The sequence below is a fragment of the Leptodactylus fuscus genome, chromosome 3 (assembly GCF_031893055.1).
Source record: "Leptodactylus fuscus isolate aLepFus1 chromosome 3, aLepFus1.hap2, whole genome shotgun sequence".
In the NCBI taxonomy this organism is placed as follows: Eukaryota; Metazoa; Chordata; class Amphibia; order Anura; family Leptodactylidae; genus Leptodactylus; species Leptodactylus fuscus.
This window is the reverse complement of record NC_134267.1, coordinates 18,526,738-18,551,198: the sequence shown is the minus strand read 5'-3', so window position 1 is coordinate 18,551,198 and position 24,461 is coordinate 18,526,738.

Genomic DNA, 24,461 nt, shown 5'->3' with positions numbered 1-24,461 from the left:
TGTAAGAATATATGCAGAAAAATTCCTTTAATCTTGCCTGGATGGGACCCGACTGAGTCTGGATGATCGAAGAGATTATGGGATGGCCATAGAAAATATATAAACTCAATGGTAATGGTGGAAAATAAGGTTTTCAAAAATGCAGCTTGTTAATTTATGAATAGAGTTGATCGATCGGGATCGGGAAAGATCGGATCCCGATCGGCGATTGAGCAAATTTCACGATCGCGAACAGGATCGGCTGGAAAATGATCGGAAATCGGATTTTAAAATCGATCCTGAAATCTCAAGATCGGCTCAACCCTACTTTTGAACCAGAATTCTGGAATCATTTGCTCCTCAAAAAATAGTTTCCTTGCTTTGCACCTCATTTTCTAGTGTTTCAGACACTTCCTAACAGTGAGAACAGTATGATCTATAGGTGGCGCTTGTTGAAGAGGGGCATGTCCTAATAAGATGATCCACGAGAAAGAAATTGTGGCAACATTTCAGAAGTTGCAGCAAAACTTCAACCAAAATTACGGCAAAATTTGGTTAGAAACTAAGCCAAGTAATAAGTGGTATAAAGTTAGACTAGATTGTGTAAAAGTAAACTAGAGACTTTAAAAAATCTGGTGCAGTTTAAGACTGTACTTATTCCACTTATTAGACTGTTCTCTTCCTACTTATCTTCTCATTGGTCTGTTTGTTTATATCAAATCTATAGCTAACATAAAACTCTATGGAGAGGGGAAGGAGGAGGAGGAGGAGGTGTGTTAGCTGATTTATTGTCTTATTCTGTGCACTGGTAGCCTGTTATATCTGGCTTAGGCCTGGTTCACATCTGTGTTCGGGTTTCCTTTCAGGGAGCCCTCTTGGGTACCCCTGAACTTGAAAACCTATACGCATTAAAAAGTGGTTACCTAAAGGAAACCTCCGGACCCTATAGACTATAATGGGGTCCATGTGGTTTCTGCACAAAACAAGTGCTGCATGCAGGACTTTTCTCTCTACATGTTTCGTGCAGAAACCGAGAGGAAACCACACGGGCCCCATTATAGTCTATGGGGTCCGGCGGTTTCCTTTAGGTAACTGTTTTTTAAATGTGTATAAGTTTCCCAATAAGTTCTCCCAGTTTTTTGTGGTAAAATTAGGGGCCTCAGCTTATATTCCGGTAGGTTTAGACTCGAGTATATACGGTATATTACACTGCTCCTGCAGCAGCTTATCTCAGATCCCAGGGCTGTAATTTCTCTGTATAAACACATGCTAGCCCTCAGTCCATTGTGTACAGACATTTGCATATTATCTGATCTGCTCCAGGTACTGCACACACACTGACATGGGCAAACACCTTTAATCCAAATTAGCAGTGTGTCAATTTTAAACATGTCAGGAAAAAGAAAATCTAATTTGTTGCAAACAACAAGAGCTATGAAGGAAGCCAGAAGTCACAGAGATCTCCTCAAGTGGAGCTGAGGTGGATCATCGAGGGGGATCATCGACACCAACAAGACATGCATTATATGATATATATATATATATATATATATATATATATATATATATAATTTTTTAGTTTTACTATTATTTTATTTTTTTACATTTTATTATTTTGATTGCATACAAAATAATAAAATGTAAAATATAAAAAACTCTCTTTCTCTCACTCTCTCTCTCTCTCTATATATATATATATAAATATTCAGTTTTATTTTTACAATTTTTTTTATTTTTTACATTTTATTATTTTGTTTGCTTTTTTACTATTTTTTTTTACATTTTTTTTCCCTTTATAACTTTTCTTTGTGCGCCATATTTCCCACTACAATAAAGCTGGCTTTCCATTAAAGTAACTAAAACATGAGACCGTTCCTGCCAGAGCGACACGGATGGGTAGACGTCTCCTATGTCGCCCCATCATTGTCTTCGCTCGTCATATACATCTGTAACGTGTTACGTTTGTTGATTTCTATTTTTTAACATTATTAGCCCAAATTTTAATCTCTTTTTGGCCATGTGTTGATTTTATCCTTCCAAGTCTAATCATGTTCTTCTTTTATCTCCTTTTTTTTCAGAGGTTTTCTATTTTCTACAGTATGTTTGACAGAAATTCCCAAAGACCCAGAATAATTTATAGCTGCGTGTCCTCTTCTCCCCTTGAAATATCTCTGTGATGATATCATATATTGTGGGCCATTTATGTATTTCCAGCTATCCTAAGGAGCGATGCTTATCATTCGGCCTCCTCTTTGCGTGGTACTTGTGAGAACCGCGTTGCACGGCAAGGTTTGTAGCTTTCACATTCTACGACTGCAGGTCAAGTCAGGTGACATCCTATGTGCATTAAAAATAAAACAAGGTCAAAAACTTTGCAATTGGACAGGATGAGAAAAACAATACTCCCCCTGGTCCGTTGTCGTCTCAGCTGCATTGAAATCAATGCGGGTGCAATACCACGCATGACCTGTAGACAGGTGTGGCGCCCTTTTTGACACAAATCAGCTATATTTTTCTAATCCTATACAACCCCTTTAAGTGCAGCCAAAATATTAGGATCCTAAAGGAGCGATCTTTTTCCGTGTACATTTTCAATTGCTCAGATTTGCTTTTTTATCTATCCAAGTTATTAATAATATCCATATTTGCTATGAATTTTTGACCTCACTTCTTGCTGTGTACATATGGGCTCTTGAAAAAGTTTGGCATGCTGGAAGAATATTTCCTCCATGTTTGAGCAGAAAGCAGAGGCAAGAGGAATGACGGTCAGGCCCTGAAGGACTCTAAGATAATATTGTCCATGGCACAGAATGTTTGTATTGTGGTTTGTGCATCATTTTTGTGACTACAAGGAAAGTAAAACAAAAAAATGATACACTTTTAGCCTATAATGGAGGTTGTCGGAGCGCTTTATTTTTAAAAAAAATTTTTGGAAGCGTTTCACATAAAAATAAACTTAAAGGGAGTCTGTCACCAAAACCCAGCATATCAGCCCAGCCATGCAGATAGATAGGTTATGCTCTCCTAAACCAAATGTTCTCCCATTGTTGACACATTGCTGTTTTTGTAGTATGCAAATGAGCTGTTTGGAGGGATCTGCTGCTTACCTCTTTGAAGCGATGGCAATACCCTTGTTGTGCCAAAGAGCTAATTTGCATATTGAAAAATATATTAATATCTTAGCAATGGAAACAGCAATTCACAAGGGGAAACACTGTAGGTGAACCTATCTATCTGCAGGGCTGGGGTGATATGCTGATTCTGGTGACACTAACCTATCTATCTGCAGGGCTGGGGTGATATGCTGATTCTGGTGACACTAACCTATCTATCTGCAGGGCTGGGGTGATATGCTGGTTCTGGTGACACTAACCTATCTATCTGTAGGGCTGGGGTGATATGCTGGTTCTGGTGACACTAACCTATCTATCTGCAGGGCTGGGGTGATATGCTGGTTCTGGTGACACTAACCTATCTATCTGCAGGGCTGGGGTGATATGCTGGTTCTGGTGACACTAACCTATCTATCTGCAGGGCTGGGGTGATATGCTGATTCTGGTGACACTAACCTATCTATCTGCAGGGCTGGGGTGATATGCTGGTTCTGGTGACACTAACCTATCTATCTGCAGGTCTGGGGTGATATGCTGGTTCTGGTGACACTAACCTATCTATCTGCAGGGCTGGGGTGATATGCTGGTTCTGGTGACACTAACCTATCTATCTGCAGGGCTGGGGTGATATGCTGGTTCTGGTGACACTAACCTATCTATCTGCAGGGCTGGGGTGATATGCTGGGTCTGGTGACACTAACCTATCTATCTGCAGGGCTGGGGTGATATGCTGGTTCTGGTGACACTAAACTAACCTATCTATCTGCAGGTCTGGGGTGATATGCTGGTTCTGGTAACACAAACCCATCTATCTGTTCTCTGGCTGGATAAGCCTCCATGCATGATAGCCTATCATTTTTTCAGCTAATAGCCCAAATATGATTGCAGTACATTTAGATTTCACATTTTTCTCAGATATAGCCATGTGCTATAAAGAGAAGTCTGCCAGTAGTATGCTGTACCACACTTCCTGTCCCTCACTTCCCATGAGGCTTTGCAGCTCTCTCTAAACATTGAAATTACTCCTTATCCATAAACAATAGTAAATTATCCACTGTTCTATACAATATGTTCCCATCCATTATTACTATTACTGGTTTCTTCACATGTAATTCTGCTAGGTGTAACTGTAAAATAACAAACAAATATTTGACAGAAGCCAAAGTGAACAAAATATAGGATATCTAGGTACACTGAACTGCATATCCATGTTATGATGCAGCTAATAAGATCCCTGAAACAGAAAAGAGAGAGATCTATGCATAAGAAGGAAGACTGTTTACTGTCTATGACTAACATACCATCAGCAATAACACAAGCAGCTAGTCAGACATTTGCAGTATGAGAAGTAGATGTAGGACTCTCCTTACACCCACTTCTGTACAGCTGCCCAGTCCAGTCTGCGGAGAGAGATTTTTCCCCGTCCCTTTTCCGTCTTCAGTCTTAAAGGGATTATATAAGATTAGAAAACATGCCTCCACTTGCCCTTCGCAGGAAGTGACATCACATTACATGGCCATGCTACAACTCAGTCCCATTCAGCCACATAGACTAGAAGTGACAGCCATTTTTCCCACAATCATATCCCCTAGTGGCAAAAAGAGCTGCTGCAGGTAGGTAGTAGGTAGGTATCCTGATTTTTTTTTTTTTTTTATTATTATTTTTGGCCTATTCAACACAACCCCTTGAAGGACCAGACCTGTTACTTCGTGCTAAACCAGTCTCATATGTAATAACATTTTTTGATTCAATCTAATATGTCTAAACCATAAAAATTGTAAACTTTTTGAATGTTCGCACATCCAACCTGCTGAATTTCCAGCTCTCAGTGCAGCTGAGTTGACATAACCCTGCGCAGTTTATATATAGATAGCAGCTACAACTTTATATTGTTTGGTGGGAAAATACAGAATTGAACCGTACCGAGTTTAATGATGATTAATTACTGGAACGTTGCTCATTTTTTACCGTCCAGATCCGGTTTCGGAGCCCTGTACAGACATCCAGGGTCTACATTCTAACGCTGTCATTAGGAGTAATAAATCATCTCTCTGTTATCATGATTACGGACTGTCCTATGATACGTCATCTTGAAATGTCATGAAATGAATGTTTCTAAAAATATCCCAAATGATTTTAGGGTCGGTGCATGAATGGTATGAAGCGGTTATTCGCACTGGGGGAAACTTCCTTATTCTCTTGTATCCTGCCCCGTCACATTTCCTCCTTCTAGAATCAATGGAGAATAAACATTTATGATGGAGAACTCAACGTATTCGAGTTTTTTCTTAGATAACCGACCCTAACTGGCGGAACCGCAGATTTATTACGTTACAATCCATGGGAACCTTGGAATTTTAAGACCAATTTGTCATAAATGTTGTGTTGAGACAGAGAAAGCAGAGTCTGTATGGAAAGTGCGTTTGGTGAAGCAAATGACTTGAAAATACGAAAATTTTTTTATAGGTTACCGCAAGTATTCTACTTAAGACGAAAAGTAACAATGTAGACACCTTATGGTATGGTCACTTGAAAGAATTTTAAAGTTAAAGATGGGCGAAGGTCATGAGTTTTATTTGGACAAAGTTTTGGCACTCTGGTTTGTTTCGGGCCAAACTTTTCTCCATTGTGAATGGGGCTGAGCTTCAGGATTGGACACAACAGGTCAACAATTGTGGGGCTGTTTTTGGAAAAAAAATCAACCATGTTTTCCTAATCCTGTACAATAGCTTTAGAGTGACAGAAGACCTCATGGATGGACCAAGTCTGGTGAGCCTTGGAATTTGTTGAGAATTCCCTAGTGATGGTTACTGCACCTGCCTGCTTACCCCTATCATTTCCAGGCCTGTATCATCTGTGTTAAGTCTTTGGTACTCTCTGCCGCATTATGAGGAGGGTTGAGCCGAACTTGAGATTTCAGGATCATTTTTAAAATCTGGTTTTCGATCATTTTCATGCCGATCCCGATCGCGAAATTTGCTCAATCGACGATCGGGATCCGATATTTCCCTATCCTGATTGCTGAACCCTAAAAGCAATAAGTCATAGGTAGGGTTGAGCCGATCTTGAGATTTCACAATCATTTTTAAAAATCCAATTTTCGATAATTTTCCAGCCAATCCCGATCACAATCGTGAAATTTACTCGATCGCCGATCGGGATCCGATCTTTCCCGATCTCTCAACCCTAATTGAGAGTAGTTTCTGGGCCCCATAGAGACAAATTTTTACAGTCCTTTATGTTCAGTACCACTCCATGGGTGCCATTTGTTTATTTTTGATGAATATATGGGAAATGGGAAGGAGGCAAACTGAGTTCTGCTCCAATATATCACAAGTTTAGTGGGCCTGAAAACTACGACTTCTGTATATTCAAATATAGAAAATCAATAGATCCAATTAATGCACATTAAAGGGGCTGTCCGGGCAAAAATGGAGCTCCGGTGCCTCTCTTTGCGGTCTTCTTGGTCTTGGGGTGAGGTGTGGTGGAAGTCTCAGCCATACATGACTGCTGAGGCCAATCCGCATGTGATGTCATTACCTGTGACATCATGGGTCTCTTCCTGAGGCCGCCTTAGTGGCTTCAGTGGAACTCAAGAAGAGACCCATGAGAAGACACTGGAGAAGAAGTCCCGGACCACACTAGGAGGACACCGACAACCTCTTTAAGGCAGAGGCCCCACGTTGCAAATTTTGCTGTGCTTTTTTGAGCCAATACCAAGAATGGCTAGAGAAGGAATGGGACATATATAGGAATTCTTATACTTCTCCCTACTTCTCAATCCTCTCCTGGCCTTGGCACAAAAAAGCGCAGGAAATCTGCAACACAAAAAGCTGCGTTTCCGCTACGTGGGGCCTCAGGCTAAAGGGATTTTTTCGAGACTAAGATGATGATGAGTTATCCTCCGGATAGGTCATCGGTAAAAGATCGATAGTGGTCGCATCTTCGTGACCAGACAAGTATTGCCGTCTCTTCATTGTTTACTTGTTTTGGGTTTGGGTAATTGAGTCCAGAGATTCATTGTGGTCCAAACTTCATCACGAATCGGAAGTGCTATTATTATACCCAGAGGTTTCTTCAGACCCCAGAGTATAATAAGCGGAGGCCCAGGGGAGTTGGAAGAATAAAGAGTTATAGTCACCTTTAGAGATGAGCGAGTAGTACTCGATCGAATAATACAGTATTCAAAATACTCGTACTCGATCGAGTACCACTCGCTGTTCGAATGTAAAAGTTCGATGCAGAACCAGCATTGATTGGTCGAATGCTATACAGTCGGCCAATCAACGCTGGTTCTTCTCCTACCTTTAGAAGTCTTCTCCGTGCAGCTTCCCCACGGCGTCTTCCGGCTCTTCATTCACTCTGCCAGGCATCGGGCTTGGGCAGAGCCGACTGCGCATGTTCGCTTGTAGTGCGGGCATGCGCAGTCGGCTCTGCCCAGGCCCAATGCCTGGCAGAGTGAATGAAGAGCCGGAAGATGCCGCGGGGACGCTGCACGGAGAAGACTTCTCGGAGGATCCAGCCCAACCCTCACTCGTGGACTTGGTAAGTATAATTTGATCGAACGTTGCCTACCCCTGAAACGAGCATTTTCCCCCCATAGACTATAATAGGGTTCGATATTCAATTCAAGTAGTTGAATATTGAGGGGCTACTCGAAACGAATATCGAACCTCGGACATTTTACTGTTCGCTCATCTCTAGTCACCTTCTCTCCTGCCCGATGGGGTCCCGCATTTTAACGACATCCGAGTGCCTTCCATCTTCCATTAAATTCAATGGGTGGTTCCGATCAATTTTCACAGATGCTCTATAATTATTGGAACGGAGCATCGAAACCCAATTGGAATGCACACTCGGTCATATACATGAAGCCTAACTATACACAGAACTAAGTAGTGCTAAGTCCATCGGCCCAGGCTTAATGCAGAGTATTACGGTACAATACAGGCAGCAAGTTCTGCTGGGAAATTCCTGCATTTTTCTGGTGCTCCGCATGTTTACAGCTCCGGCCAGGAGTATAAATACTTTGGAAAAGTAAGTGAACAAGAACTGTGACCTTTTCACACATCTTCTGTAAACTGTTCCCTTAACCCCCTGACCTACAGAAGATGAACTATCTCCATTTACCTGCACACCCAGATTTGCACTATTTTTTTTTTGCCTTTACTGAATTGTTTCGTTGATCTCAAAAAGAATTTTACGCTGGAAATGACAAACACGGTTTTCAGTAAATGTGAACCACCGAGCGGCCTGAGCAAACAGCCCATTTCTGGAACGCAGGCACTTCAAAGAGCTTCATACGTGTTTTCATTTCAGAAGTTATAAATGACTGTTGCTCCGGAGCGGCAGATGTGTAGAGGAGGAATTCATCTCCCCAGCTTAATGCTCCATGCTTGCCACTGTTTCGTTTTCTCAAATATCCCCAACGAAAATGATAATTTAGGGGCTTTTATCCAAATATTGTTTGATGTGTGAAATAGGCATCGCAGAAAAAAAAATAGAAAAAATGTGAGAAAGTTGCACTGCAGATTAAAGGGTTAACTGAGTTCCTCTGGTGGTTTCTTCATGTTGGATCCAGGGGTTCCAATCTTTTTAGAACCAGTCGCCGAACCCCAGGTTGCTCCGACCCATCCATGCTCTCTTTCACTGGTAATTACCTGTGCAATGGTGGCCAGACTCTAGCATATCACACCAACCCTGCAGATAGATAGGTTACTGTCACCAGACCCTAGCATACCACCCTAGTCCTGCAGATAGATAGGTTAGTGTCACCAGAACCAGCATATCACCCCGGTCCTGCAGATAGATAGGTTACTGTCACCAGAACCAGCATATCACCCCAGCCCTGCAGATAGATAGGTTACTGTCACCAGACCCTAGCATACCACCCTAGTCCTGCAGATAGATAGGTTAGTGTCACCAGACCCAGCATATCACCCCAGCCCTGCAGATAGATAGGTTAGTGTCACCAGAACCAGCATATCACCCCAGCCCTGCAGATAGATAGGTTACTGTCACCAGAACCAGCATATCACCCCAGCCCTGCAGATAGATAGGTTACTGTCACCAGAACCAGCATATCACCCCAGCCCTGCAGATAGATAGGTTAGTATCACCATAACCAGCATATCATCCCAGCCCTGCAGATAGATAGGTTAGTGTCACCAGAACCAGCATATCAGCCCAGTCCTGCAGATAGATAGGTTAGTGTCACCAGACCCAGCATATCACCCCAGTCCTGCAGATAGATAGGTTAGTGTCACCAGACCCAGCATATCACTCCAGCCCTGCAGATAGATAGGTTATTGTCACCAGAACCAGCATATCACCCCAGCCCTGCAGATAGATAGGTTAGTGTCACCAGACCCAGCATATCACCCCAGCCCTGTAGATAGATAGGTTAGTGTCACCAGACCCAGCATATCACCCCAGCCCTGCAGATAGATAGGTTAGTGTCACCAGAACCAGCATATCACCCCAGCCCTGCAGATAGATAGGTTAGTGTCACCAGAACCAGCATATCACCCCAGCCCTGCAGATAGATAGGTTAGTGTCACCAGACCCAGCATATCACCCCAGCCCTGTAGATAGATAGGTTAGTGTCACGAGACCTAGCATATCACCCCAGCCCTGCAGATAGATAGGTTAGTGTCACCAGACCCAGCATATCACCCCAGCCCTGCAGATAGATAGGTTATTGTCACCAGACCCAGTATATCACCCCAGCCCTGCAGATAGATAGGTTAGTGTCACCAGAACCAGCATATCACCCCAGCCCTGCAGATAGATAGGTTATTGTCACCAGACCCAGCATATCACCCCAGCCCTGCAGATAGATAGGTTAGTGTCACCAGACCCAGCATATCACCCCAGCCCTGCAGATAGATAGGTTATTGTCACCAGACCCAGTATATCACCCCAGCCCTGCAGATAGATAGGTTAGTGTCACCAGACCTAGCATATCACCCCAGCCCTGCAGATAGATAGGTTAGTGTCACCAGACCCAGCAGATCACCCCAGCCCTGCAGATAGATAGGTTAGTGTCACCTGAAACAAAGTGTTCGATTGCTGCTGACAATAGGTAGATATATACAGTCCTATGAAAAAGTTTGGGCACCCCTATTAATCTTAATCATTTTTAGTTCTAAATATTTTGGTGTTTGCAACAGCCATTTCAGTTTGATATATCTAATAACTGATGGACACAGTAATATTTCAGGATTGAAATGAGGTTTATTGTACTAACAGAAAATGCGCAATATGCATTAAACCAAAATTTGACCGGTGCAAAAATATGGGCACCCTTATCATTTTATTGATTTGAATACTCCTAACTACTTTTTACTGACTTACTGAAGTACAAAATTGGTTTTGTAACCTCAGTGAGCTTTGAACTTCATAGCCAGGTGTATCCAATCATGAGAAAAGGTATTTAAGGTGGCCAATTGCAAGTTGTTCTACTATTTGAATCTCCTCTGAAGAGTGGCATCATGGGCTACTCAAAACAACTCTCAAATGATCTGAAAACAAAGATTGTTCAACATAGTTGTTCAGGGGAAGGATACAAAAAGTTGTCTCAGAGATTTAACCTGTCAGTTTCCACTGTGAGGAACATAGTAAGGAAATGGAAGACCACAGGGACAGTTCTTGTTAAGCCCAGAAGTGGCAGGCCAAGAAAAATATCAGAAAGGCAGAGAAGAAGAATGGTGAGAAGAGTCAAGGACAATCCACAGACCACCTCCAAAGAGCTGCAGCATCATCTTGCTGCAGATGGTGTCACTGTGCATCGGTCAACTATACAGCGCACTTTGCACAAGGAGAAGCTGTATGGGAGAGTGATGAGAAAGAAGCCGTTTCTGCACGTACGCCACAAACAGAGTTGCCTGAGGTATGAAAAAGCACATTTGGACAAGGCAGCTTCATTTTGGAAACAAAAATTGAGTTGTTTGGTTATAAAAAAAAGGCGTTATGCATGGCGTCCAAAAAGAAACAGCATTCCAAGAAAAACACATGCTACCCACTGTAAAATTTGGTGGAGGTTCCATCATGCTTTGGGGCTGTGTGGCCAATGCCGGCATCGGGAATCTTGTTAAAGTTGAGGGTCGCATGGATTCCACTCAGTATCAGCAGATTCTTGAGAATAATGTTCAAGAATCAGTGACAAAGTTGAAGTTACGCCGGGGATGGATATTTCAGCAAGACAATGATCCAAAACACCGCTCCAAATCCTCAGGCATTCATGCAGAGGAACAATTACAATGTTCTGGAATGGCCATCCCAGTCCCCAGACCTGAATATCATTGAACATCTGTGGGATGATTTGAAGCGGGCTGTCCATGCTCGGCAACCATCAAACTTAACTGAACTTGAATTGTTTGTCCAAAATACCTTTATCCAGGATCCAGGAACTGATTAAAAGCTACAGGAAGCGACTAGAGGCTGTTATCTTTGCAAAAGGAGGATGTACTAAATATTAATGTCACTTTTCTGTTAAGGTGCCCATACTTTTGCACCGGTCAAATTTTGGTTTAATGCATATTGCACATTTTCTGTTAGTACACTAAACCTCATTTCAATCCTGAAATATTACTGTGTCCATCAGTTATTAGATATATCAAACTGAAATGGCTGTTGCAAATACCAAAATATTTAGAACTAAAAATGATTAAGATTAATAGGGGTGCCCAAACTTTTTCATAGGACTGTAGATAGATAGATAGATAGATAGATAGATAGATAGATACATAGATAAATAGAATAGATAAATAATCATTTCTACTATGACTACTGGGTCCATATTCTACATAACAAAAAGTAACATTCACAACAAAGCTTTTATTGGCATTTTTCCCAGAATTTTGCCGCCATAAGATTGGACTCTACAGAGGCTCAGCCCCTCAGTAAATGCCTCCAATGCACAAAGCTGAACGTTAGTAAAGAAACTATTTAGTAATGGACAATTTCCTGCAAACACAAGTTAAATCAGTCGATCATATAGGACATAACCCTTAATGTTTTTTAAATAGTTAATTTCCTTTTTGCCGAAAATGGTTTCCTTTGTGTAATTAAAAGAGCAGGAAGCCGTCCTGTACTACACAGTGTTTATAATTTCCTATTAGCGGCCAGTGTATCCTGTTCTTACTTATACTCTTAGGCGGGGGGCACATGGACACGGCCAGTTGTGTTTTCGAGTAATTTTTGTTTGTGTCTGTTTTACTTACTCATACAGCACGATGTGTAGAAGGAGATAGTATATACATACATACAGAAGATTATAGATGATATTAAACCCACCTTCATAGGCTTGAAAGGTTTATAGACTCTTTGGACCTATTGGTAGGCTAGGAATACGTAATGTTATAATAAACATGTGGTGCTGTAATTGTAGTGTCCCACAGGACGCTGAGAGAGGGTATAACCCCGACAGAGAGAGTTTCTGGGAAGGGGCAGGAGATGAGGAGTCTCTTCTTCCTCTATGGAGTAAGTAGACTTGAGGATTACTGTATTACTTTGTAGCGTAGTCCAGCTAGACTAGTCTCGTGTCACTTCAGATGTAAGGAGATGGGAGTAATCCCTGCTCAACTTGAGATCAAGAGAGGAAGGTGCCTGATAAGAATCTGAAGATAGGTGTTGTAGGGGTCTCAACGCTTCAGGATGAATAGGACAAGCCTGCTGGTCCACTCCCTGCAGTGGGGACCTGTAGAAATTTTAAGAACTTCATTATGGAATAATAAGTAAGTGGAAGACTGGAGACACAGACAGTAGAAAGGGTATACCATCTACCTGCTGAGCCCCAGCCTCCATTGCTAATGCCATAAGTGTTATACCTATAGGAATATGATGCTGTTTTACCCTTGTGTACCTAAAGTAAATAATGTGAGCTACGCTGTTTCTGCAAATCTCTCATCTTATTCCTGCACAACCATCATGGACAGTCCAACCACCATCAGACTGAGACTGAGGGGCGACGGGGCGACACAGGCAGACGTACAAGCCACGGGAGAACAGACTGTGCCAGCACTGTGACCAGGGGGCCCTAGAAGACGAGACCCACTTCCTGCTACACTGCACCAAATACTCAGCTGTGAGGGCCGTCTACTACCAAAGACTCTCAGCCCACATCCCAGACTTCATCTGCAGACGAGAAGAGGAAACTCTACATCCTACTGGGAGAAGAAGAGGCCACTGTGGAGATTGCTGCCCAATATGTGTCCAGCTGTCACCAAACAAGAGGAAGATGAGACTCCACGGACTGTTATACCCCAAACCACCCGCCCCACCCCACCTCCGCATATAGCGGTCACCAACTAAGAGGAAGATGAGACTCCACGGACTGTTATACCCCAAACCACCCGCTCCACCCCACCTCCGCATATAGCGGTCACCAACTAAGAGTCTATAAGTTGAGTTGAGACTCCATGGACTGTTATACCCCAAATCAGCCCCCCCCCATGCTCTCCCCCTCGACTCCAACTCCCCCCCCCCCCACACTTTACTAGCTTTGGCAATGCCAAATATCCATTCGGACGTGCCAATAAAGCCGATTTGATTTGATTTGAAAGACTGACAACTAGGATGTTCCCTAGGTGAAACTCTACTACCACTGTGAGGTACCCTACAGACCTCCTTAGCACTGTACCACCAACCCAGGGGGAGAGCTGGAGGAGGAGTTGGTGAATTTTCTGGCCACAGTGACCATTGCAAGTACTACTACTTCCCGACCTTCACCAAAGAGTTGCTGCAGAATCCGCAGACAATATCAGGTATTGCAGCTGAGACATTTTGTATGGTTTGTATGAGATCAAAATAGGGCTGAGCTGCAATACCTGGACCCGCATGATCACAAGAATTGGGGTCTTGAGTCCCCTGTTTGAACGCAATGGCAGTCACTCCATTCAATGGCATCTTACAGCCAAAGACAGTCGAACTCTGTATCTGACTTCTCATTGGCTCTTCCATAGAGACTACCGTGCCATTGGAATGGATGGATTCAAGATCATACAAGTCTCTGGAGTTGGACTCCTCTAAATCCGTCACTTTTTCCCTATTGTGCATATACAGATGCCACTTTATTGAAACAGGGGGGCCTGGGCCCCCCATTCTCATGACCATTGGAGTCGAAGAAATTGGACCCCACCAATCAGACATGTATCCCCCTATTCTGTAGATACTGATCTGAAGCAATGAATAATCTGATTGACCATAAAGATATTGCCTTGAAAGACTCCAATCTGGATGGGGAATATTTCCCAATAGGTCATGGAAAGGGTATCAAGGAAGGGGGGGGGGAACAAACATCAGGCCCCATTGTATTAAGCTGTAAAAAAACCCCAGAAGACCTAGGACTATTTCTTAAAAGTTTTTCTTCCTGGATTAGGATCCCCCGCGGCCTCCGAGCACTCAGTGGGCACATGCCATCGCTGCTGATTGGACTTTGTTCTTTGGTTTGGGCTTTGCAGGGGGCTCAGACTAATTAGCCGTAGAATTTATAATCGGCCACAGAGAACATTTTTGATTCTTTTTCGTTGTTTTCTTAGGGAAGGTGAATTGAGTTACGTGTTCATTATACTGACGCGGTTATTATTTGAAAGACTAGAAATTATGCCAGAAATGAAGGGAGGTGAATGACTCACCTACCATAATGACTGCCCCCCGTAGAGACAAGCGGGCTTCGGGGAACCATGACATCACCACAGCTCATAGACAATTAGGGAGATGGTTTTCCCCTTTGCTTCATAAACTGAAAGACCGGGGTTATTCTTTAGCCTATCTATCTATCTATCTATCTATCTATCTATCTATCTATCTATCTATCTATCATCTATCTCTAGTATCTATCTATCTATCTATCTATCTATCTATCTCTCTCCTATCTATTTATCTATCTATCTATCTATCTATCTATCTCTCTCCTATCTATTTATCTATCTATCTATCTATCTATCTATCTATCTATCTATCTATCATCTATCTCTAGTATCTATCTATCTATCTCCTATCTATCTATCTATCTATCTATCTATCTATCTATCTATCTCCTATCTATTTATCTATCTATCTATCTATCTATCTATCTCCTATCTATCTATCTATCTATCTATCTATCTATCTATCTATCTATGTATCTATCTCCTATCTATCTATCTATCTATCTATCTTCTATCTATCTATCTATCTATCTATCTATCTATCTCCTATCTATCTACCTATCTCCTATCTATTTATCTATCTATCTATCTATCTATCTATCTATCTATCTATCTATCTTCTCACATATCTATCTATCTATCTATCTATCTATCTATCTATCTATCTATCTCCTATCTATCTATCTATCTATCTATCTATCTATCTCCTATCTATCTATCTATCTATCTATCTATCTATCTATCTATCTATGTATCTATCTATCTCCTATCTATCTATCTATCTATCTATCTCCTATCTATCTATCTATGTCCTCCTGTTGTCAATAGGAGGCGCTGCATCACTTACAGTATGTTGTTAGGGTGTTGTTGTATTGAGTTTATTTTTTTTTAACTTGTTTTAGTCTTTTTTATTTTTTACAGTATTTCTAGTTAAACCCTAACACACGGGCGCTCAGGACTCTTCTAGATACAGAAGGAAACCGTTTACTATAAGCCTGAAGTCTGTAACTTTTTGCTTTCCAGCTTTTGCTAAACTTTAGCTGCAGTTCACATGGTGCAGAATATTCTGCTTTGAATTTAGCATCACTGGAAAAACTGGGGAGTCAATTCCTGACACTGATGGAAATCGCAGCCGGCGGCCACGACTCTGCTCCGCCGCATTGAATCAGACTCAGTTCTTTGTGGACTTTCTTTCAAGTAAGCAGCTGATTTTTCTATATAGAAGATTAGCCATGTGAACTTGCCCTTAACAAGAATGAAGCTTTATCCTGTGCACTGGATCAGATACCAAGTGTGTCAGCATCAGACCATGTATTGTGTAATATATCCTCCTAGGCTCTTTTCCTCTTCATTGTCCCACCTCTCCTGACATTTTCTCTGAAATCTCTGTTAAATCTGCCTTGGTCTGCCCAAGACAGACTGATCAGCTCACAGCTGTCCATAGAAGTCTATAAAAAGAGGGGGATAGGAAGGAGAAGTCAAGTGAGAGAGAAGGAGATACAGGCACATTTGTAGTGCTGCAAGTAAGAGTAAGTGCCCCAGTATAGGAGACACAGACTGTAACAAGAGCGTGCCATCTACCAGCTCAGCCCCAACCTCCGGTGGTAACACCATGAGCATTGTATCTACAGAAACTGGGTGCTGGGGTTCTACCTCAAATAGAGATACCCTGTTCTGCAAACTTCACGTCTCCTTAATTATATTCTTACATGGCCATCATGGGCACTCCAACCTCCATCTGGTTTAGTAAGGCTGACAACAAGGACTTGCCCCCGGGGGAAACCCAACCACCACCAATAGGTCCCCAGTCGGCCTTCTCAGTATTGCACCAGGACAGGGGTAGAGATGGAGGAGTTGGTCGAGTTCCTAACCCTCATGTCCATTGAAAGTACTACTACCAGCGCCGCACCTCCCATGAGGCGACCTGAAGCGACCGCTTCAGGCGGCGCTATGCCAGGGACCAGGGAAGGAGGGGGGGCGGCATTTTTGCTTACCTAAGCCAGTCCAGGACAAGCTGTCCTGGACTGGCTTAGCGTCACCGTCACCGAGCAGTGGATTGGGGAGGCCCTGTGGACGCAGCGCTGCTCCACCGGCCTCCCCTGACGCTCAGGCAAAGAGCAGGTCCTCTCCCTGCCTGCTAACGCCGCTCCACCATGCCTCCTTCGCTCTGCCCCACCCCCCTTCGACTTTCTGTCGTCCGCCTCGAGCAGCAAAAAAGGTAGGTTCACCCCTGACTACTACCCCCATCCTCCTGGCCTCCCCCACCAGGTTGCTGCACTCCTCGTGTACACACACGGCAGTTTATCCAGAAAGTATAGGTACACTTTAAGTATAACGTCCAGAAGGTGAAACGCTTAGAACGAAACATCGCACTAGAAATTTAAAGTAATATTTTGGCAAGGCCGCCCTGCTAAACCCAAACCTCTCGGAAATTTGGAGAGCAATTTCTTAAAATGTACATGAAGGAACACCCAGATAGCTGCGCTGTTGTGCAGATACATGAAGTTGGACGGAAAGGGATTTTCATTTCAAAAATATTTTCACATGGCAGCGAGCGGGAGGCTGGAGCCGAGAGATGTAATTTGTGTTTTGCAAAACAATTTTTTAACTCAATCAATGAAAATGTGAGTTTGATTTTCAAGTACAACAAAGAAACATAAAGATCTAAGTAGTCGAAAGAGAAAAGTATGTGCAATGATGTATTACCATAGTACTTAGTGGTTGTAAGCCCTGGACATATTTTTGTATTTTAAGAGGTCCAACATGTCCTGATTAAAAAAAAATAAATCTTTAGAGGGGTTGTAACGCAGTTTATATATATATATATATATATATACATAGTCTCCTATCTCCTGGTTAAAGGGGTTTTCTCATACACAACATTTATTACCAACTAGCCTCTGCCTGCTACTTTGTCTGCACGTTGTTGGTGTCGATGATCCGCCTATATTCAACAAATTGCTGCTGTCGATGGTTCACCTGGCAGCTCTCAAGCTGTCCTGCCACTGAACTTGTTCCTCGCACCATGCCTGGGATTGTTCCGGCATCTCAGCATCTCACTCCATATAATGAGTGTTGTCGGCGTCGATAATCCGCCTTCTCTAGCGTTTCGGCTGCTCTAGCTTGTTCAGTCCTCCTGAGCTCCGCTTGAGGAGAACTCTGTGACTTCTGGCTACCTTCATAGCTCTCGCTGTTTTAGAATTTTGCAACAAATTACATTTTCTTTTTCCCGGCAGTTTAAAATTGGCAAACTTCCAATTTGGATTAAAGGGATTTTCCCCATGTCAGTGTCTCAGCCCTGGAGCAGATCAGATAATATGTAAATCTTTGTTCACAATGGACTCAGTGTTATCTGTGTGTTTACATAGAGAGATAACAGACCTGGCTTTATCAGCAACCACCAATTAGCTGATAGTGCTGTTGGCAAGAGTAGTGTAATATAGTATATGAACATAAATTCATAACAGTCGTGAAGCCATGTTACCAGGATAAAAAGTAGCCTATGTGTTAATTGCCAAATTTCATCCAAATCCGTTCAACCATTTTTGAGTGATCGAGTAACAAACACACAAACACCAAACTTTCACATTTATAATATGAGTAGGATAGCCAGGTCATATAGGATCATTAAGGGTCTAAGCTCTCTGACTCTATCGATTGCGAGGATCAGGATTCCTAAGTCATTTGCAAAGATGAAGCAGTAGAACACTCCATTCACTGTCCAAAACTATGCTCACACCAGCGCTGGGTCTCCGTTTGGGGTTTCCGCCCCCAAATCCACTTAAAAAATGCAGAGGGAAAAGTTCTGGAAGCCGTTTTTGGGCAGACAACAGGCAGCAACCCGGCAGAACCTTTAAAGTCTATGGAGTCAGCGGGTTTCCACGGGTAATCTTTTCTTTAAGCGGATTAAGTTTCCGTTCGTGGGGTTCCCAAGTGGACCCCACAAACAGAAACCTGAATGCAGGTGTGAACCTAGTGTATGAGACTCTAAAAGATACAGTAGCCGATGCATCCTTCCTTACCTATCTTCCTGAGTAGACACGTCCAGTAAAGATCAGCTTTTCAAAACAACATGATTTTGTGATAATCCGTCACAAGATGTCTATGCTATAGATGTCTAAGTGCAGCCACCTAATGTTGTGATTTACAACCCATCATGGGTTTTAATAGCATTTCCCACACAGTCAATATAGATTACAGAATCTAAGTGGACCCAAAAAACTGAAAACCACTCACCTAGATGGATTTGGAAGCAGATGAAACTGGTCAGCAGAGATGAATGCAGTATCCGGGGTTCACCAGAAGATGGTGGAAGCACCGTAGAATCTTTGTACTAGCCAGTCGGCACCAGGAGGTCACACAATATCCAGGGATGAGATGAGATATAGTCAGACAAGCTGGGTTATACTCAGGAGGTCACGTGGTACAGAAGGATGGAGCAAAAGGATAGTCAGGCAAGCCGGGTCAAACACAGGAGATCTCGCAGTACAAATGTGAAGGTCAAGGAGAGGTGGTATGGAAGGCAAGAAGGGTCACAACAGAAGGCAAACAAAGGTACACAATTGGTAGGCAGGAATCAAGGTCAGAGGGCAAACGGTCAGGCAAGAGAGCACAGGACAAGCGCAGAGTGGAGCGGATACCAGGAGAACTGAATAACCAGCGGCGAGCTGGAGTCAGAGTCAACTTATATAGACACCGGCCCACCGCCTGACCCCTGACCCGGAAGTCTGGGCTCCTGGACAAATAGAAGACCTACAACCCCTGCAAGCTACTAGGTTTTGGTCCTCCACTTGAACAACCCAGAAGCGCCGGAGAGGACAGTGCTAAAGGAGAGGGCCGGCAACCTCTGTGCATTGCCATGTAGGTTCCGGCCCGATTCCTGACAGAAGGCCTTCAGTTCTGTAATTTCAGGACTATTAAACCCTGCAACAGGGGACAGATCAAAGGCAGCGTGCCTATAGGACTAGACTACGGTGGTTTGTTTGTCGTCTCTTACCATGGAAACACATGGATATGCATTGAAGCAGCATAGTAAATTTTTAATGACGATTACCACTCTTCCACCATACCATTCTTCTGTTCAATTTTTCGGGGGGCAGGACTTAACAGAAGAGCCATCCAACAATCGGACAGATTTATTATACTGTACACGAGTACCCGGTATAACTTATCGCTCACTTCTGCTCCAGTTCCTAGCTGGCCTAGACTTCAGTTTCTGACACATCGAGGGCAGGAGATGCACCTAATTTATTAAGGTACCCAGGGGAACACCAGTCTTTATAAACTCCCCCCATACTACATAATAGTAATTATAGGACATTTAGGGGTGTAAATCAAACCTTAAAAAAAAAAAAAAAAAATAGCCGAAACTTTTTGGAAGTTCTACGCTAAATAAAGAAAATGGCACAAAATGTTCCCAAGACAAATTGGTAAAAATACTTGCACACCTCTACTTGGCAGCCAGGTTTTCCTTTAATGCTTCCAAATGGATTATGTTCTAAAATATTATGTGAGTTACATGGAACGGCCATACATGATTATTATTCTTTTGTGTTTTTATTATAATACTGTCCAAAAGCCCAGAAACCATTTTAGCTCGTGTCACTCGTCACCTCCGCCACTGTCTGTTATTGATGGTTTCAGTGCCCCGTTCTGTTTAGTGATCCCACTAACACATCGTCTGACGCTATCAGTCACCTGCTATCAACACCTCCGGCCTTCCTTACATTACGAATCGGGCTGTTTTCTTTACCCTTATAACATTCAGACATCATTTTACTTTAACCCTTTGCTTTGCCTACAGTATAGACAAATTTGGATTTGATAAAGTGAATCTGTCAGGGCGTTTTGGGTGACTAAACCTCCCACAAGTCCTTGTGGACCAGGGATTTAGTGTCCCAAGTCGTCCTGTTTAGAGATGAGCGAACACTAAAATGTCCGAGGTTCGAAATCTGATTCGAACAGCGCACACTGTTCGACTGTTCGAACGGATTTCGAACCCCATTATAGTCTATGGGGGGAAATACTCATTTCAGGGGTATGCAAAATTCGATAAAATTATACTTACCAAGTCCACGAGTGACGGTCGGGCTGGATTCTCCTTGAAGTCTTCTCCTGGCGCAGCGCCCCCGTGGCGTCTTCCGGCTGGAATTCATTCTGCCTAGGCATCGGGGCCTAGGCAGAGCCGACTGCACATGCGCGGTCGGCTCTGTCCGGCCCGACGCCTGAGCAGAGCCGACTGTGCATGCACGGGCTGCACGGAGAAGACTTCTGAAGGTAAGAGAAGAACCAGAGTTGATTGGCAGAATGGAACGCTGGTTCTGCATCGAACCTTAAATAATTTCCACCGCAGCCAAACCACAGTGTCTATGCCACATGGGGCTCCAGCCTTCCAGCCTTAGCTAGGTTATCTAGGGGATTAAATTTACATCCAGCCTAGGTTCTGAATATTCTGAATATAGATGGGCGATCCTCTCAAGATTTGTTTTGTTTTGGTTAAGGTGGTTCGGGTTCCCAATTCATTTTGGGTTAATCAAGTTGGGATAGAACTGGAAGTGAAATTATTATACTGTGCGGTCTCTTTATACCCCAGAGTATAATAGGTGGAGGCCCAAGGGAAGTATAAAAATAAAAAAAAACATCTTCCCTCACCTCCTCATGCTCTCTCTCAGTCTCCTTGGTATCGTCATGCACAGTAGAGTCATTTCTGAAACCTGTGATTGGGCACGCCAAGAGACATGATGTCATGATTGGGTCACGGCGGTGACCCCGGTCATATGATGTCACCATGAGAGAGCCAGACACTACAAGGAGGCCCAAAAGTGGTGAAGGAAGGTGAGTATACATGTTTTTTGTTTTATTTTGCCTCCCCTGGGCCTCCACCTATTATTCTCTGAATAGACCCAAGAGTATAATAATTTACCCCAATACATGTCTGAGAAAAATCTCCATTTGCTCAGTTTATGAGAACAATTTTTAATATTTGGGTTGACCAGGCTTGTGACGAAGCAGTTCGCCCATCGCTAGTTCTGAACCTCAGATTTCCAGGTGGTTCCACCACTAGGTCACGTGAACTGCAATAACTATCTTCCTCCTCCCTCATATCTCTGTTCCCGGATAGACATGTTCATTGACCTCGTTTCAAATCCCATAATATAAAAAACATTGGCCCATGGAACCTTAATAAGCATTTATAGTCACCTTCCCTCATCTCTACTAGGCATCTTTGTGGCAGCTGATGCCTCTTCCAACTTCTTGGGTGACTTCACAGCCTTGGGGGCCTGCTAAATCCTGCCGACTTTCAAGATGTTTGTGTTAAAGCATCATAATGTTGATTCATACTATGTGGTGTAAGATGACCCCAAAAGAACATCTCAAGGATGCCCGGGAGAAATGAGGGAAGGTGAATATCGGAGTTTATTATTTTTGGCGCCTTCATTGGGCTTCCCTTGGATTTGAAGACACCCTGGAGTTTGATTTTGCTTCCAATTCTATCACTGAACCTGAAACTTTTTGAAAATTCTGGACCAATCCAGTTTGCTCACCTTTTTTTCCATGATGATGTTTAATATTTTAAGATTTTTCCATTACTATCTGAATAAAAGAAAATAAAGTGACATATGGACATGAACATCACTCTATTTATACAGTAGATGTATCTACCCAGGACCGACACAAGTATTGTGAAACTGGATCTAGCGTAGTAAAGACAGTGAGATGTTTGGGAAATGCAAATAACATAATATCTACAAACATTGTGCCGGAGCTCTGTTTAACATTTGGCATTGATTCGTTTCCACTGAGAAGACCACACAAGGAATCGGTGGCAGCCCCAGGACGGGATCGTAAATGTCTTGTATAATAGTCTAAACATAAAATGACACTTACTTCTCTGTTTCGTCCAAGTATGTTCGAAATATGTGTGGGGGTCTCTCATTTACCAAGAAGGCATCAAGTATCCTCCAACTTGTGATTATGTCCTACTCTACGAGCTGAAGGAGCATTTGGCACCTACTCCACAATTATGATCTGGGAGATTTGTGATGTGGAAACAGTGAAGAGCACGAAGAGCCAAAACCAAGAGAAAACAAATTTGGTACAAAGTAAATACTCCCAGCTACTAGCACTGGTCTATGTATAAACTCCAACGTCCTCTGTGGAGGGCTCTCCAAGAAACTTGATGGATACAGCAAATAAATCCCCGGCATGGACTTCACTGCAAAAGCTGTCTTGATGTATGAGTTTACAGAGATAAGTTCCCGAATGTCATGTTGAAGAGTCTAGCACTTATTCTTATGATTAACTGGGATGTGAAGCTGCAGATCGTATTATAGGGTGCCGAACTAATCTTAGTAAACATAACAAACTATTTCAATTGTTTCCAGATCCTTCATGCACATGGATACTTACAGTATAGGTTGTAGGAGGTTCCATAGGTCCACCAGAAGTGAATCTAATTCTGGGGCACAACCACTAGTTCCTTTCAAATATCGGTGTCTTCTGCTGGACCATCATTGTGAGAACCTGGGCCTAGGAGGATCCTCTGGTACTCTGGTGGACCAGTCCAACATTAAATACTCAGCTTAGTGCTTTATACATTAGGCTAGGTTCACATTTGGACTGGACCCTCTGCTGTTTGACTCAAAATACAGAGAGCCATAATGCTAAAACATCAGTTACGTGGGGACATCGGTGGATCCCATTGACTATAATGGGGTTTGCCATGGGTCCACCATTTTTATACTCCATGCAGAACTTTTCTCTCTACCAGTTTCTGGTGGTCTTTGTGGTGGAATTTAGCCTCAGATAAATATTCCTCCCAACCACCTCCATGCACATGCATGCTAGGCATTCTCTATAGGGAGAGGTGAGGAAGTCACTTCAGACAAGTTTATTGTCAGTATGTTCCTAAGGATGTTCACATTGGTGTTTTGGCTTTCTTTTATAATACAAACTTCAACACAGACCATAATTGTGAAGCAACACATTTGAGGCAACCTAGAGGATGAGATTAGTAGTTGAAGAAGCACTTGTCATATAGGCTAGGAATCTCAACCAACTCTTCCAGTTCACCTCCTGGGCTGGTGCAGAGCTGAGGGGGCCTGCAGGATACCTCATGGAGGAGGCAGTGTCCTTGTGGAATTTGGAGTGCTGTTGATGGTAGTTGCAGGTAGACTTAGGGTTGTAGTTGAAACAGTTCTTAGCTTAACTAGCAATTGATGCAAATGGCTACCAACAGTTCCCACACAAAATGGATATACAGGTTTTTCCACAATATTTTCACAGTTGACATGGTGTGAGCTTGGTGATGGTTTTTCCAGCTTTTATAGTGCAGAGTTTGCTAAAGGTGCTACCAAACACCTCTTATCTTCCATGGGAACAAAGGATCAGGAATGATAAAATTCCATATACCCATTTCTTCCTTCTCTGATATCAGGGAACAGTTGGCAGTCCCCCATATACATAAGTTGTCGGGCCCGTCCCACCAAATTTGTTGACTTTTCACTTATGTGTATAGGGTCCTTATGAGTGGACCTCCACTCTTAAGGATACATCCAACTTTTGGCACACAGTGCAGTTGGCACACCAACAGTCATTGAGAAGGACACATCAGGAGGTTGGAAAGACAGACAGAGTGGAAACCAAACATTGGCTTCTGGAGATCTCTAGAAGAAGGTCCTGAGTGTGGGCAGCTTGATACCAGATGACAGCAACAATG